The sequence below is a fragment of the Giraffa tippelskirchi genome, chromosome 10 (genome assembly GCF_054371585.1).
Source record: "Giraffa tippelskirchi isolate mGirTip1 chromosome 10, T2T-mGirTip1v1.2.pri, whole genome shotgun sequence".
NCBI classification, from domain to species: Eukaryota; Metazoa; Chordata; class Mammalia; order Artiodactyla; family Giraffidae; genus Giraffa; species Giraffa tippelskirchi.
Genome location: NC_137284.1, coordinates 106,641,025 through 106,659,138, shown reverse-complemented (window position 1 = coordinate 106,659,138; position 18,114 = coordinate 106,641,025). Strand labels below are relative to the sequence as shown.

At 43.7% G+C, this 18,114-nt stretch overlaps 1 long non-coding RNA gene across 1 annotated transcript; it reads right to left on the bottom strand.

The window, feature by feature from the left end:
- Positions 1–222: 222 nt before the first annotated feature.
- LOC145523612 (uncharacterized) lies at positions 223–3,622 on the bottom strand. Its single transcript, XR_014066779.1, has 3 exons — positions 2,651–3,622; positions 1,088–1,228; positions 223–487 (listed from the first exon to the last, which is right to left on the bottom strand). It is a non-coding gene; the product is annotated as an uncharacterized LOC145523612 (long non-coding RNA).
- Between the last annotated feature and the right edge of the window lie 14,492 nt (positions 3,623–18,114).

Sequence of the window (18,114 nt, the reverse complement as noted above, 5' to 3'; positions counted from 1 at the left end):
CTATCAGTCTTCCCAGGTCACTCAGGATTCATGGCATGTAATAGGTCCTCAGAAATGTTCATTTCTTTCCCTTCCCTGGTTAATACAAACCCCACGGTGTTGACAGGCAAGCCTGGAATATAGTCCTAGCTCCATTATGAACAGTTGTGTGAGCCTGTGAGACATTGCTCTGCCCATCTAGATATAAGGTTTCTTTCTTGGAAATAAGAGGTGCAGAAGGGCTGGTTTCTAGATGGATTTTATTTTACTATTAAAATTTTGAAAAGAAATGTTTTCCGCCTAGGAATTTTAGTTTTAGTGTTGAAAGAGTCTCAAGAGAAGGGCATCAGGTTTTCAGGGGTGAATTTGGGGATGGGGTGAGGCCAAAGCCCCTGTCATTGTCCTCCTGGGATCTGCCAGAGAGTCCCTTGGCATTTTAGGAGTAACCTCTTCAGTGGTGGAACAGCAAGGAGACAAAAGTTTTGTGAAGCAGTAGGGTCTTCTGATGCTGGATTCAAGGGAAAATGGTCCGAGGAGGAGAGTGTTAAAAGAAAATTAGGAGAGAAAATTAGGCAGATATTCTCTCCTGCCAAGTTGCTTTTACAGTCTCCAAATGGTGGAGCTAGAAGCAATCGTTTGAGAACTGCTGATCAAATCTACCCCAATCTAGACGAGCAAATGGTGACTCCAAGGGCCTGAGGAATTTGCTCAGGTCTCCCCACCCTGAACTTGGTAATTCCCGTCAGACCACGTCCCTTCCATGGAAGCCACTTCTATTTCAGTTAGTCGTGACTCCAAGAAGGGAAACTTCAGTGTGTATTTTGGCCTGAAGAAATGGCAGGACTAGTTTTCTTTAAAAAGCATTCTTCAGGGACACTGTTATTCTCATGCAGTTCTAATAGAGGATGATGTTTCTATTTCCCAGCACCATCAGTTGCCATGTGTGCAAACTTTCATTTTTAATGTAGCATGATTCTCAGTCATGCTTGGGCTAAAAATAGAAGGACTTCTATTCTGGCAAGAATTATAAGACAAAAATAAATGAGGGTAGGAAACAATCATTTCTAAAATATAAATAAAAATAAATATTGATTAGACTTTCATTTACTTAAAAGTGTAGCGTAGCAGACCAGTTGTTGTTCCAATTACATTTCTCCACATTATTCTGAATGTTTTTTTTTTAATATTCTGAATGTTTTAGATGCTTCCCCTCTTTCTGCCTTCTAAATAGCCATGAGCGCTTCCAAATCTATGAGAAGAGAGGCCAGAAGACAGCTGTCAGTACAAGCCAGAGAATCCCTTTGGGAAGCATTTTGCGATAACGGACCTGTTCCCTATCCCCCTCTATATCCCTGGCCCTTCCTTTGCCCTTCCCCATTCTTTTTCAGTTGATTCATAGCTGGTTCACTCCTCAGGTGTGGGGATCGCCCTCCCAGGGTATCTAGCACAGACACAAGCACCATGGGGACCATGGCTATGGGCCAGGAAGGAGACTGAGGGGAAGGGGTTCTCCAGGGACCCCCTAAAGACCGCTCTGAAGACCTCTTGGTGCCCACTTGGATTTACTGTAAGACCTACATCTGCGGAGTGACAACTGTGTAACAGACATTATGATAAATACATAACCACCCCAAGAGGATGAGACCGTTGTTATTTTTCCCATTTAACAGATGAGAAAGCTGAGAGACAGAGTAGTTAGGGAAGTCAGCCAAAGTCACACAGCAAGTACAAGGGTAGAGTCAGGTTAAGAACCCAGGTTGTCTGACTCCAGAGTCCATACTTTTAATCACCACCCAGATTGCCCCAAAATGATACATCCAAAGTGCTTGGTGCAACCAGGACATCCATACATTGCAGGTAGGAGTGGAAATCAATACATCCATGCTGGGGTCTTATAAAGTTAAAGGGATAAAAGTCATATAATAGCAACTCCACTTCTAGCTATAAACCCAGGAGAAATGAGTACATATAGGTACCAAAAGACACATACAAGAATGTATACATGTTCACAGCACTATTCACCATAGCTGGACACTGGAAATCACCTAAATGTCCCCAACAATAAATCATGGTATATTCATCCAGTGGAGTACTTACTGTATAGCAACGAGAATAAACAAACTGCATACAACACTAAGGATCAATCTCACCACCAGTTCTGACAGAAAGAAGCATGACCACAGAAAGTACACCCTGTGTATGAAGTGAAGTGAAAGCATTAGTCGATCAGTCGTGTCCTTGCCTCTTTGCAGCCCCGTGGACTAGTAGCTCACCAGGATCCTTTATGCATGAAATTCTCCAGGCAATAACACTGGAGTGGGTTGCCATTCCTTTCTCTGGAGATCTTCCCACCCAGAGACTGAACCCACATTGCAGGCAGATTCCTTACTGTTTGAGCCACCAGGGAAGCCCTCATATTGTGTGTCCATATATTTAAATTTCAAAACACTCAAAGCCAATGCATACTGCTTAAGGTCAGAGTAGCAGTCACCTAGAAGAGGGCACCAGGGAGACTTCCAGGGGTGCTGGCAGGATTCTGCTTCTTGATCTCAGTGCTGGTTACATGGGTGTGTTGTCTTTATGAAAATTCATCAAGCTATATACACTTACAATCTGTACAATTTTCATGTATGTTTTACTTGAATTGAAAGTTTACCTTTAAAATAAATACCTAGGACAGTGTCTGCCAATACAGAGGACTCAGCAGTGTGAGTCCATTCCTTTCCTCTCTTTCCTTTGCCAGCCTGCCAGTGTCTGGATGATCCTCATTGGTTTCACCTGTCCAGGCATTGGCCTTCCAATGATGTCACAGGGTCTGGGGTCAGTGATAGCTGGGTCATAATGGGATGTCTGCAGTCTGAGACCTGGGGGGGTGGAGGTCTAAGAGATTTCCGTGGGCCAAGGCCAAGAGAACATCTGTTTCCTCAATGGGGCTACTCAGTGGGTTCACAAGTGGTTGTACCCACTTTGCACCTGTAGGGTCATTGTTGGCTGGTGTGTAGTGGACTGAATTCATAGCCAGAAGAGCATGGTTTGAATTTAGCTTCTGCTGGAAACTCGCTCTGACCCTGGGCAAGTCACTTAGCACAATGGAGACTCCACCTGCCCATCACAAAGCTCTTAGTGACCTAATGTAGGCAGTGTATACTGCAAGTGTGATGTAAACACAGGACCTCATGAATAATAATGAGGAGTGAGAGCACAGAGAAAGGACTCAGCACAGCTAGAATGAGGCGCAGCCCTGCAAAGAATGTACCATCATCTGCTTTCCTTATCTGAGAGTTTCATGCTCCCTCCACTCTCCTGGCTCTGCTTTAAAAGGGCTGGGGCTTAACCTCTTGTGGTTCGTGTCGTGGTCTCTGCAGTATCCCCACTGACAAGGCGGCAGCCTGCAGAAGCTTCATGATTTGGGCTTCCTGCAAGCCCCTTTGTGAATACTGCTTCCAAGGCTTCTCCAGGTCTAAAAGCAGCAGCAGCTAGTTGGTTTCATCAACAGTGATGGTCCTCTGTGAGCAGTCAGCTTTCGTACGAAAGGGTTCCCAGAGGATGGGGATGTCTTTCTTGTTGCTGAATCCCCTCCACAACCACCCCACACCCAATGAACTCTTGTCCTGCCTCTGTTTGAGAATCTCCAGTGACAGTGAACTTGCTGATTTCCACATGCTGCCTTCCACAGAGAGACCTTGAAAAAGAGATTGTGGCCTCATCATTGGAGTAAGGCTTGTAAATCTGAGGCTGTGCCCTTGTGTTCAGAGGAACAGGCACTGGGGGGGAAGGGTTTCATAAGAACAGATTGTGCTGCCTATTGTTGAGCAGAGCCGGGTCCCTCTCAGCCTCCTTGCCATGTGGAGCCAAGATGCAGCAGAAGGAACCTAGGATGGGGGTGAGACAAGGCTTGGCAGAGCGTAGCACTTGTTTCAGCACATCCATGGCAGGAAGAAGGCTGGACTATGGGCACAGGACTGAGTCCATCAGGCAGATGATCCTGCCTAGTGCAGCCAGTCTCAAATCTCCTGCTCCCAGGACTCTTTGATATCATTAAAAGGATTGAAGACCCTGAAGAGCTTTCCTGGGTTTTATCCATTAGTATTAAAAGTCAAAATTCAAAATGTTCTTAAATATTCATTCAATAGTTTGTTTAGAAATGTCAAATTGCCTGGATTTGAATCCCATTTCTGCCACCTAGTAAGTGCTCAGTGTGAGCTGTTGTTAGTATTACCACAGCAGGTACTCAATACAGACTTGTTTGATTTTATTTCTAAAGTGCAATATCTGGAATCTCCCACCATAGGATTCAAACCAGTGGCTCAATTTCAGCAAGGAGCTCTGTATGTAAGTATTATTGCTGTGTAAATACATGCCATGTTGTTTCACTCTTGCAAACAGATTAGAATAGTACGAATCCTGGTAACAGAATGGACCCTTGCTATAGTCACAGCACCTTCTTGGCCAGAGGACAAATGTTCCCCCATGCTGAGAGACCTTGGCCAGCTTTTTAACCTCTCTGAGCTTTATTTTGCCTGTTCCATAAAATGAGATGAGTAACAATGCCTGCCTCATAGGTTTGCTGTGAGAATTAACTAAGGTAAGGCCCCTGTCCTGCCCCACCCCCACCTGCCACACAGTTAGCACTCTCTAACTGTTACCTATTATTAATTTAAACCAAAGATTTTCAGCACCCAGTCTGAGTTACACTACTCAGGCTCAACCTTCTAGAAATGCCACAAAAATGACACCCTAGGTGAGCCAGTTTGTGGGATTTAAGATCAGAATTTGTTGAATTATATTTCTAGTACTTTCTCTAGGTGCTGGGGTCATCAGAGACAAATCTCACAGCTGGTCAGTGTTTGGGATGTGTCTGCTCCTTGGACACTGGCTGCACCAGCAGACACAGGGGGTTCCCCACTGGCTGAGTCACACATCCAGCATTTCCATCTCATCTGCCATCAGGAGCACCATGATTGGCTCTGAAAGTAAAAGTCGCTCAGTCGTGTCCGACTCTTTGCGACCCCAGAGACTATATACTCCATGGAATTCTCCAGGCCAGAATCCTGGAGTGGGTAGCTTTTCCCTTCTCCAGGGGATCTTCCCGACCCAGGAATTGAACCAGGTTTTCCTGCATTGCAGGCGGATTCTTTACCAACTGAGCTATCAGGGAAGCTCTGGCTGTGCTCAAAAGTGTAGACAGCTCCAAAGCCTCACTGTGCCCAGTGCAGGGAACCCTTCTAGCTGGGGCTGGTGCTGCTTTCCAGAGCTGATTCTGATGGAATTAGCAGCAAAGACATAAACTTCCATCTCAGCAAAGCTCCAAATCACTCCCACTTTCCCCCATTGTGATTTTACAGTCTAAATCCTTCCTGATAGTTACTGCATGGGTTTCCCCCCCACCCTGAGAATCACTTATAGATAATTCCCAGATTAAAAGACACGTTTCTTCTGGTTCTGGAAATTCATTTTTACATCACAGCCCTGTGAACCTCTATCATATCTGCTTTGCAGACAAGTCAGTGTTATTCAGGGCTTCCCCAGTGGCTCAGTGGTAAAGAATCTGTCTGCAATGCAGGAGCCACAGGAGACTCAGGTTCCATCCCTGGGTCAGGAAGATCTTCTGGAGGGATGTGACGACCCACTCCAGTATTCTTGCCTGGAGAATCCCACGAACAGAGGAGCCTGGTGGGCTATAGTCCATGGAGTCACAAAGAGTCAAACATGACTGAAGCAACTGAGCATGCACGCATTGTTATTCAACAATGCTACAGGCATTTACTGACCTCCACCTCTTTGCCAAACATTGTGAATAGATACAAGGGTAGAAAGGTGAACCACCTCTGAGCCAGCCCTGGAAGCTGTGTCTTGGGTGACATGGAGACAGCTGTACCAACAAAGGACTGCAGGGCAGAGGGAGGTGGGGGAGGGAAGGGCACCTGGGCAGGCTGCTGGAGGAAGAGGAGGGAGTGGCGATGGGGCCTGCTTCCTCCAGGTTAGCAAGGACCATGTCCCACCGTGTGTCCCCACTGTTTTGCTTTCATGTCCTCCCCTCCAGTCCCTGCATGGCTGACTCCTCTTGCCATCAGGTTCCATTTGAAACGTTACCTCTGCAGAAAGATGCTCCTGTCCATCTGATTTGCAGCAGCCCGTCCTCCCAGAGCTCTTTCACACCGACATGTTTTATTTTGCTCACAGCATCTATCATTTAAACATTTCATTTACCTGTTCACTTGGACATGTTTCCCTGACCTAGTAAATACCCAGTGAGCATTCATTTGCTGAATGACTGTCAGAGCCTCTAAATGAAGATGAATGAATGAACAACATACTCGTAGATGCTAAATCATTAGTTGACAATGATCCCATGAACAATTTGGGAAAAGTTAAAAATAGTTAACATAATTAACTATCTTAAACGTATTGGAATTTTTCATGAGAATGTTAGACTGGGGGCTTCCATGATTACAGGATAAAATGGACCAAAATTAATATAAGAGAAATTTTGCAGTGAGGTCCTACCAGTTAGAAAAATACATCTGAGTAAAGACTTTAGTTCTAGAGACTTCAGGGGAAAATGACTGTTAGTTTTAACAGTTTATTCCATTACTGGCCTGAATGCAGGGAGCTCAACCAGATGTGGGAGGCTATTACAGGGTAGCCAGCCAGCCAGCCATACCCCAGAGAATATTTCCAGGATCTTCCATTACACATTGATACATGCATATGTAACATTTTTATATGTAAATGCATATATTTTTTTGTATGTTTATATATATATATACACAAGGGAATAATAAAATATGGGGAGACTGTTTAGCCAGTTTAGTTTGAGCTATACAGGCATCCCCAACAGGTCAGCTGTCCTAGCTTTTAGGCACACTTGCAATGATGCATTCTGGAACATTCTTGGTACTATTAAATAGTGAGTTCATTATCTGGCAAAAGTGCCATGGACATTTGAAACATTCTTACAGGTTTGGGCCATATTTTTGTATTTCTGGAGAGTTAATCACCTAGGAAAGATATGGTATGTATAACACTATTTGGGGCTTCCCAGATGGTGCTAGTGGTGAAGAACCTGCTTGCAAATACAGGTTAGACGTAAGAGATGCAGGTTCAATCCCTGGCCCCAGAAGATCTTGAAGATCCCCTGGAGGAGGGCATGGCAACCCATTCCAGTATTCTTGCCTAGGGAATCCCATGGACAGAGAAACCTGGTGGGTTGCAGTACATAGGGTCACAGAGTCAGACATGACTGAAGTGACCCAGTACACACACACATATGCATAGCACTATTTAGTGACACTATTTAGTGACAGGCCCAGAGTAGGGAACCAAGCATGCAGAAAACCTGAATGGACTAATGATGGAAACAGACACACAACTAGCTGCTGTATGGAGCAGGGTTCCTGAAGTACATTCGGGAGTTAGGGGACCTGTTAAAGGGGTTGTCAATGTGACTGAGGTTCCTAGAGGGCTTTCTGAAGGTGGTTTCAACAGCTAGAATATGATGGCCAAGTAGGGTCTTGCTGGATGTAGAGCAGGAGGTGCTAGGGCTCAGGGAGCGAGGATGGCCTTGCCAGACTGAAGGAACGTGTGTACGAAAGCAGAAGAGTAAAAATAGCCTGCAGAGTTGAAGATGCATAGACATGGGCAAGAACCAGATGAGACTGCAGAAGCAAACAGGGCCCTATCACTAAGATCACTAGGGATCTTGTGTTTGAAACCAGGGAGTCTGAACCCTGCTCTGAAAATTAAGGGCTGTTGTGGAAGGATTGCCACAGACCTGCCTCTTAGAGAGAAGACTTTGGCAGCTGTGAAGATGCATCAGGGAACTCCCTGGATGCCCAGTGGTTAGGACCACAGTGCTTTCACTGATGTGGCTCAGGTTTGATCCCTGGTCTAGGAACTAGGATAGCACAAGCCACATAGTGGGGCGAAAAAAAAATAGTTGCATCAGATGGGAGGAAGCCCCCAGTTCTTAGTGATAATTCCAGGGAGTGGAGAACCAAGTAAGGGAGATGGAGAAGGGAGAGAGTAAAAAGAGAGTGGCCTCAGGCTATGGGAGACAGAGGGCATGTGATGAAGAGAGGAGCATGGAGGATGAGAACCACTGTGGACCAGACCTTGTTCTAGGTGCCTCGGCTCCATAGTGGACAGAACAGAATGACAGCCCCACCTGATGGCTCTGGCATCTCGTAGGAGGAGCCAAACAGAAATAAGCAAGTCTGTAGGTAATAAACCAGAGCTGGAGAACAACAAAGATAGCAGGGAATTCCCTGGTTGCCCATTAGTTAGGACTCTGGACTTCTACTGCAGGGGGCATGGGTTCTGGCCCTGATCAGGGAATCCTGAAGCATGGCCAAAAGAAAAAAACAAAGATAGCAGTCCTGATAAACAGGATGGGCTGCTTGAAATTTTAGACAAGTGGCTTGTGAAGGCCTGCCGGACCTGAGGAAACCAGCCCAGTGGCTCTTTGGGGGAAAGCATTCCAGGAAGAGTGAACAGCAATGCAAAAGCCCTGGAGCAGAGTATGTCTGGCTTGTTCCAGGAACTTCAAAGTGCCTGTGTAGCTGGAAGGACCAGGAAAGAGAATAGCAGATGAGATAAGAGAGCTGTAGGGTGATATGAGGGCAAGAAGAACTGTGAGGAAACTTATAGGCTGTTGTAAGAACTTTGCCTTGTACTCTGAGTGAATTGGGAACCAGTGGAGAGTTGTGAGCAGGCAGAGGGGGATGTGCTCAGACCTCGGTTGCTATAATTGACTCTGGTTTAGGGTAGAGAGCAGACAGGAAGGGGCAAGGGCAGAAGCAAAGAGACCTCCTTTAGCTGGAGCAGCAGAGGTGGTGAAAGTCATCAGATCCTGGCTTTATTTTAAAGGCCAAGCCACCAGGCGTTGCTGATAGAGTAGATGTGTCTGAGGGAGAGAAGTCAAGGTGACTTTGAGAGTTTTGACCTGAGCAGCTACAAGATTGGAATTGCCATCTTCCAAGGTCAGAAGATCAGATGTGGAGCTGGTTTCCAAGTAGGGAGGAGGACAATCACGGGATTACTTAGGGAAGCGGGTTTGAGATGGTAAGAGATACTGTTCAACTAGCAGGGCTCTCACCTGGCCTTCAGATGGAGCTGTGGGACGGGGCAGGTAGGAAGGCCAGATAGGCAGCACCCTGCACAATGTTCTGATGGGACCATCCTCTCGTCTCTTAGGTTGCTTGGAATTCTGTCTTTAATGTCACGGTTCCTGATGGAGCTGTCTGTCATAATCACCAGGAAAGTAGAAGTGAAATTGGAAAATGAAAGCAAAAGTTGCTCAGTCATGTCCCACTCTTTGCAACCCCATTGACTATACAGTCCAAGAAATTCTCCAGGCCAGAATACTGGAGTGGGTAGCCTTTCCCTTCTCCACAGGATCTTCCCAACCACCAGGGGGGCTTTTTAAAGGTATAGATACCTGGGTCTCACTTCAAATCTATAGAACATGAATCTCTGAAGTAGGGACCAAAGCTAGAAAAATGTTCAAAATCTGCATCAGGTGATTGTAATGAGCACCACTGCATAAGATTCCCTACATATAAGGGGCTTTCTGTTGGTTTTATTGCTACTTTAAAACTAAGTGGGTCAAGATAATGAGAAGACAAGCTACAATCTTAGCTTGGGAAAAGCTGTTTGCAGAAGACATATTTGATAAAGGATTTTTATTCAAAATGTACAAAGAATTCTTAAAACAACAATAAGAAGACAAACAATCCAATTAAAAAATGAGCAAATACTTGAACAAGTACCTCACCAAAGAATATATACAGATGGCAAATGAACATACAAAAAGATGTTCAACATCAGATGTCATTAGGAAATTGCAAGTTAAAGCAACAGTAAGCTACCATCACATACCTATTAGACAGGCCAAAATCCAAAACACTGGACACCACCAAATGCTGGTGAGGGTATGGAGCATAAGGAACTCTCATTCATTGCTGGTGGGAATGCAAAACAGTACAGCCACATGGGAAGAGAGTTAGGTAGTTTCTTGCAAAAGTAAACACATTTACCATACCATCCAACAGTCACACTCCTTGGTATTTACTCAAAGGTGTTGAAAACTAATGTCCATACAAATACCTGCATACAAATGCTTATATTAGCTTTTTCATAATTACAAAAAAAATTGAAGAAACCAAGATGTTCTTCAGTAGGTGAATGGAATAAACAAATTGTGATATATCTAGACAATGGAATGTTATTCAGTACTAAAATAAGCTATCAAGCTGTGAAAAGGCATGGAGGAATCTCAAATGCATATTACATTGTTAAATAAGTCAATCTGAAAAGGCAATGTACTGTATGATTCTAACCATATGACCGTCTGGAAAAGACAAAACTACAGTGAGAATAAAAAAGCTCAGTGGTTGCCAGGGGTTGAGGGGAGGGATAAATATTCGGAGAACAGGGGAAATCTATGGCAGCGAAACTACTCTGTATGATACTGTAGTGGTGAATACGTGCCAGCGTACATTTGTCAAAACCCATAGAATATATAATACCAAGAGTAAACCCTAATGTAAACTATTGACTCTGGTTGATAAAAAACAAAATTAAGGGGGTGAAAATTTATGGAGAGGGCAGACAAAAGAACATAGGAGCCCGCCTTTTGTGCCAGGGACTCAGCAGGTGCTAGAAGCAGAGTAAGTGAATAGAACGGGGCGATCACAGCCCTTGTGGAGCTTATATTCTAGAAAGCCTGTTTGAAAAGCGTAGAGACAGGAAGGGAAAGCAAGAGTTCCTGGAAACTGTGCCTCAGACTGACCTTCTGTCTCTGCCTAGAGAGAAGTTCCCTGTGGTGTAGGGCAAGAGGGTAGCACACCCAAAGCTCTGTGCCAGGGTAAGATCCCAAGAGGGGCTCTGTCATCATCCCACCTCCTTGGACCTCAGCGGAATGCTTACCACATCAGCCCCAGGCAGCCCCTGTTTCTTCCTGCCCACCTCTCTCCCCTCAACAGATGTCTTGACATTCAAAAGAATTGAAAATGGGATTGCAAAGAGATATTTGACACCTATGTTTACAGAAGCATTATTCAAATAGCCAAAACTGAAAGCAGCCCATGTCCACCAATGGATAGATGAATAAGCAAAATGTGATACGTACATACAGTGGAATATTATTCAGCTTTAGAGAGGAAGTTCTGACACACAGAACAACATGAATGAATCTTGAGGACATTATGCTAAATGAAATGTCAGTCATATTTTTAAAAAATTTTATTGAAGCATGGTTTATTTGTGATATTGTATTCATTTTTTCTGTACAGCAAAGTGACTCAGTTATACATATATGTATTCCTGAAAAGTCAGTCATAAAATGACAATTATTCTCAACAAAGTGTTAGTTATAAAAGAACAATTCTCTTTTTTAATTAAAAGAACTTTTTTATTGAAGTATAGTTGATTTACAATGTTGTGCCAATCTCTGCTGTACAGCAAAGGGACTCAATATACACATGCAGACATTCTTTTTTATAATCTTTTCCATTATGGTTTATCACAGGATATTGAATATAGTTCCCTGTGCTATACAGTAGGATTTTGTTGTTTATCATCCTATATGTAATAGCTTACATTTGCTAATCTCGGACTCCCAATCCTTCCCTTCCCCACCCTTCTCCCTCTTGGCAAACTCAAGTCTGGTATCCGTGTCTGTGAGTCTGTTTCGGTTTCACAGATAAGTTCATTTGTGTCATATTTTAGATTCCACATATAAGTGATATCATATGGTATTTGCCTTTCTCTTTATGACTTAGTATTATAATCTCTAGTTACACATAAAAGGGCAATTCTTGTATGAGGTACCTAGACGGGGAGTTAAATTCCTTGAAACAGAAGGTAGATTACCAGGAGCTAGAAGGAGGGGAGGGAATGAGGAGCTGTTGTTGAATGGGTACAGAGTCTCAGTTTGGGAAAATTTTTTAAAAAGTTGCAGTGCTAAATAGTGGTGATGGTTGCATAACAGTGTGAATGTATTGATACTCAAATTCTGAACTGTACACTTGAAATGGTATATTTTATGTTAGGTGTAATTTACCACAATTTTATTAAAGGGAGTTAGGCACTTTTTATAATTAATTAATTAACTTTTGGCTGTGGTAGGTCTTCATTTAGGTTTGGGCTTTCTCTAGCTGTGGTGAGAGGGGGCTACTCTCCAGTTGCAGTACGTGGGCTTCTCATTGCCATGGCTTCTCCTGTTGTGGACTTCAGGAGTTGCAGCACGTGGGCTCAGTAGTGGTTCTCCTTCTCTGCTGTGCTGTCCCCTGGCCTCAGAGCTTCTGCTCTAGAAGCTGGCTTGCCTTCTCACTTCCCTGGCTCACACATGAACTCACAGGGCACTCCCTACCTCACTCTCCAGAGAGGTTTCTTTTATCTTCAGCTCCCCTGCTCACTGCCTCTTCCCTGTAGCCCCCAGTTCACATTTTCAAGAAATCAGATTGGTCATCCCACCTGGGGGGCACATGCACATTATAAGTGTCTGGCAAGTTTATGGGCTGGCACCCCTGCCCCAATCAGCTTTGCCAGGTTAGTACACAGACTCCTGGGCAGTCCTGTCAGAACGGCTCTGGCCACCCAACCCTCATTGGGCAGCAGGGATGGGGGTCCTGAAGATGGGATTCACTGGAACAGCAGTGACCTAATTGGAACCCTTCAGCCTGACCGGTTCTCTATCCATCCCAAAGTCAGCCGTCTCTCCCTCTCTTCATTGTCCCCAGAATTGCACGCCATTATTTGTTATTGTGTTGCTCATACACTCTAGAAACAATAAGTTATACATAAAGCAAGGCCTGCCTTATTCACTTTTATACACCCAAATCACCATATGGTAGCAGTCAAATGTTTGCTAATAAACTAACTAATGGGCAGATGAAAACAGAAAGTTATGGATTTGTTTTTCTTTTTTAATATTTATTTTGATTTGATTATTGATTTGGCTGCACCAGGTCTTAGTTGCAGCACTTGGGATCTTTGATCTTCTTTGTGACATGCAGGATCTTTAGCTGTGGCATGTGAACTCTTAGCTGTGGCATATGGAATCTAGTTCCCTGACCAGGGATCAAACCCAAGCCCCTGCATTCGGAGCATGAAGTATCAGCCACTGGACCACCAGGGAAGTCCCAGAACCATGGATTTGGAATCTGAAGACCCCAGTTGAGTCACCCAAGGTTAACCTTTGTGACCTTTGAAAAAGCATCTAATTTCTCTGGGCCTTGGCCTCAAGTTCTGCAGCATAAATGGGCTAAAATCCACCAGTGGTCCAAAATGTGTTCCACTCCATCTCCCCAGGGGAGTTGAATGAGTGTCTTTCCAGCAGAATTTCTTAAAGTCTTTCACATGATAATGGACCTTACAAACTTTCCAGAGCGAGAACACTTCCCAAATGCATTTGTCCCTTTCCCAAATGCATTTGTCCCTATAGTCCTTTAAACTTGGACATCCTACATGGCTTGGGCAGGGAAGATGAAACATCTGTTTGGGATGCACATAATTCTAAGGGCTGATTTAGCCTCCAAGAATTTTGACTACATATAAATCCGTTTACCACTGCCTGTCTATTCACCCAGGAGAAATTGCTTTGGGTTTTAGATTGGCTACCTTTAGTTGTTTCCTGTATGTATCTCTCACTCATGGTTGTCTGAAGTTCGTTTTCCTCTGTGTGTTTACCCGTGAACTGAAGGTAACCAAGGCCACGGAGTCAGATTCTGTGAAGTTGTTTCTCCTTATCTTGGGGTGACGTGGTATTTCCTATTTCCAAGAAAGATAAGGCCCTGACACACCAGGCTACTGCAGCAGAAACCCCATACGAAGGCACCTGAGAAGGCAGCCGTGACCTAGGAAGTCCCCTGAGTTGTCACGTCACTGCCAGATCAGTATCTCAGCCTTGTAATTAGTGGGAGGCATAATCTAACTTGTGGGTTTATTGTAGGAAAGTTAAGTAGCTTTTGGGCTTCCCTTGTGGCTCAGCTGGTAAAGAATATGCCTGCAATGAGGGAAACCTGGGTTCGATCCCTGGGTTGGAAAGATCTCCTGGAGAAGGGAAAGGCTACCCACTCCAGTATTCTGGCCTGGAAAATTCCATGGACAGTCCATGGGGTCGCAAAGAGGCGGACACAACTCAGTGCCTTTTCACTTGCACTTACTTGCATTTAAGTAGTTTTCATGACTTTGATTAATGGCCAGATAGTATAACTGACTGGGGAACAAGATGCACTGTGAAATCAAAATAATGGGATGCTGGGGCTGCCAGAGCTGGAAAGTGCTCTCCTGTAGTAGTTTCTGGGGCAATTCTCAGGAAGTGCCTGAAAACTGGGTGCCTTAAAACAACAGAGTTCTCTTCAGGCCAGAAGTCTAAAGTCAACTTGTCAACAGTACCATATTCCTACAAAGCTCCTTGGGAAGGATCCTTCCTTGGCTCTTCCAGCTTCTGAGAGCCCTAGATGTTTTCCAGCTCTTGCCAGCCTAGCTCCAATCTCTGCCTCCATCTTCACATGGCCTTCTTCCTTCTAGATCTGTGTCCAAATTTTCCTCTTCTTAAAAGGACACCAGTCATATTGGATTGGGGGCACCCTCATGACTTCATCTTGAGTATGTTGGCAACAATCCTTTCTTCAAACAAGGTCACAGTCACAGGAACCAGAGATTAGGACTCCAGCACATCTATTGGGGGACATGATTCAAACCATAACACCCCTCATTTCAAGAAAAAGCATGCTTTGGTCTTTTTTGAAAATTGTGTTGCCTTTTAAAAAATATTTTAAAATTTTATTTATTTATTTGACTGTGTTGAGTCTTCACTGTGGCATGGGGAATCTACTTCCCTGACCAGGAATAGAATCTGGGCCCCCTGCATTGGGAGCATGGAGTCTTAGCCACTGGATCACCAGGGAAGTCCAAACAATAAGCATGTTTAGGGAATTCCCTGGTGGCCTAGTTGTTAGGATTCCAGGTTTTCACTGCGATAGCCCGACTTCAAATCCTGGTCAGGAAACTGAGATCCTGTAAGCTGTGTGGTGCAGCCAAAGGAAAAAAGCATGTTTGGGTGCCAGTTGCATATGGTATGTTGCACTTGTCTCTCTGAGCCCTACCTGTGAGCGATGACTATCTTATCTCTTCTTTGGGGCCTGTTTTTGGTTTTGAGAAAGGAGAATCCAGAGTCTAGGCACCTTCAGCATGAAAGGTAGCATTTAGGGCCAAGTATGTCCAGAGTACTTGAGACCATTTTTGCAGATGAGGGTATATCTCAAGTCACTGTAATGCGGGGCTTAGGAGCCAGCTGGGCTCTGGTTCGAATCCTGCATCCACCACTTGGTAGCTGCGTGACTCTGAGCACAGCTCTCTACTACTCTGAACTGTGGCTTCCTCACAGGGAGATGGGATTGACACCAATTCCATCCCAGTGGTTCTCATCTGAGGAAGATTTTGCCCCTCAAGAGATATGTGGCAATATCTGCAGATATTTTTGATTGTCACAATTGAGGAATGCTACTGGTATCTAGTGAGTAGAGAGAGGCCAAGGATGCTGCTAAACATCCTACAACACACAGGACAGCCACCACAACCAAGAATTATCTGGCTTCAAATGTCAATAGTTAGAAGGTGGAGAAACCCTGTCCATCATATGGGGCTGATAATAATCTTTGAGAATAAGCCAGGCAAGGTGCCCAGTACATGCCTGGCATTGTGTCAGTCCAATAAATGGTAGGTCTACATGTTGAAAAGTAGAGAGTTTGTGACAATCTCGTAAAAATATGTGAACTCATTAGAATTTTCAGAGTACGAGGAGGAAAAAGGCTCTTAAACTCAGTGTCGTCCCTGAATTATGAATTCCCAAGAAACATAAGGAATGGAAAAAATACAATTGGCTAATGCAGGTAATGAGTCATATAGAAGGGATAAAAATGTTAGTGGCGTGCTTGTTATGTCACATATGTTGGCCTCTTTTCCTGCATCACCTCATTTAATCCTTTTAGCAACATTAGGAGGTAAGAATCTCTATTCCCAATTTATAGGTGAAGAAACTGAGGCTCCTAAGAGTTAAGATCCTATCCCTGGGTTACGTATCTATAAGTGGTAAAGTTGGTATTTGAATCCAAGTTTCTCTGTTACCAAGCCAGGACTCTCTGTTGCCCTGCCCTGACTCATATGTAATCATTGCAACTGACAAACTTATTAGTCATGAACCCAGCAATGTGGATGCTGAGGAATGCAGCCAGGGAGGTCCTCAGGAGAATAAGGAACCTGTTGAAGGTGCCTCAAAGATTTCAAAAGGTTTCTACTACTCTAAGATCTCCTCTCTTTTTCCCTGCCTTTGAATCCAGGCCCTTCTTGGTGTTCTGTCTGGTGACCCTGACAGCTGGACCTGGCCTGCTCTTGAGGAACAATACAAATGCTAAAGAATGAACCCATTTGCTTCCCATTAGTTTCCCATGACAAATCCTATTTCCTCAGGGTCACAGAGCACCAGCATTCTACAAAGAAGACAGCATCTATTCTAACCAGAGATGTAACAACAATAGCACAAAAGTTGGGGGTGAAAAGATGGAAGTGTACTTGTGTACAATTTTTGAATATATGTGAAGTGGTATGATATCACATGAAGGTAGACAGTGATAAATTAAAGATATATACTATAATATAAACCCTAAAACAACCACAAAAATAATGATACAAAGATTTAGAGCTAATGAGTCACAAAGGAGATAAAATGGAACAGTTCACCAACGAAGATAAACAAATGGCCAGTAAGCACTTGAAAAGATGTTCAACATCATTAATTGTTAGAGAAATGCAAATCAACACCACAGTGAGATACTGCTTTATACAACTAGGATGGGTATAAACGTAAAGACAGATATGAACAAATTTTGGAGAGAATGTGGAGAATTTAGAAACCTCATATACTGCTAGTGGGAATGTAAAATAGGGCAGTCACTTTGTAACAGACTGGCAGCAATTCAAATACAGAGTTATCATTTGTTGTTGTTGTTCAGTCGCCAAGTCATGTCCAACTCTTTGCAAATGCATGAACTGCAGCATTCCAGGCTTCCCTGACCTTCACTATCTCCTGGAGTTTGCTCAAACTCATGTCTACTGAGTTGGTGATGCCATCCAACTATCTCATCCTCTGTGACCCCTTTCTCCTCCTGCCCTCAATCTTTCCCAGCATCACGGTCTTTTCCAAAGAGTTGGCTCTTCGCATTAGGTGGCCAAAGTATTGGAGCTTCAGAGTCAGCATCAGTCCTTTCAGTGAATATTCAGGGTTGATTTCCTCTAGGACTGGGAATTATCATATGACCAAGCAATTCTACTCCTAGGAATATACACAGGAGAAGTGAAACATATGTCCACAAAAAACATGAATATTTGTGGCAGCATTATTCATGAAATGTCCATTAACTGACGAATGAATAAACAAATGTGGTATATCCATACAGTAAAATTCATTTAAAAAAAGGAATGAAGTAGGATACGTACTGCAACATGGATGAACCGTGAAGACATTCTACTAAGTGAAAGAAACCAGTCACAATAGGCCTATATTATATGATTCCATTTGTATAAAATGTCCAGATTAGGCAAATCAATAAAGACAGAAAGTAGATTTGTATTTGCTTAGGGCTGGGGGAGGGGTAGGAATGGGAGGATTTGGGAATGATAGCTAAAGGTATGAGGTTTCTCTTTGGAGTGATGTTCTGTAAATATGGTGATGGCTACATAATTCTGTGTATATACTAGAAATCAAAGAATTACACACTTTTTAAATTGGTGAATTGTATCTCAAAAAAACTGTTACAAAAAAGTAATCAATCCAAAAGTAGGCAGAAAAAGAGGGAAAAAGGATTAAGTGGAACAAAGAGAAAACAAACATCAAGATGGACAATTTAAACTTAATCATATCAATCATCACATTAAATTTAAATGGTCTCTATCTCATTTATACTCTGATCTAAGATCAGTTTAAAGCACTTGTTCTCAAGCTATGCATCAGAGTCATCTAGAGGTTTAACAAATACCCAGAGTTTCTAATGGAATTGATCTGGGGGGGAGGAGCCTGGGTATTGAGATTTTCACAAGTGCCCCTGGCATTCCCATGTGGTGCCAAGGGAA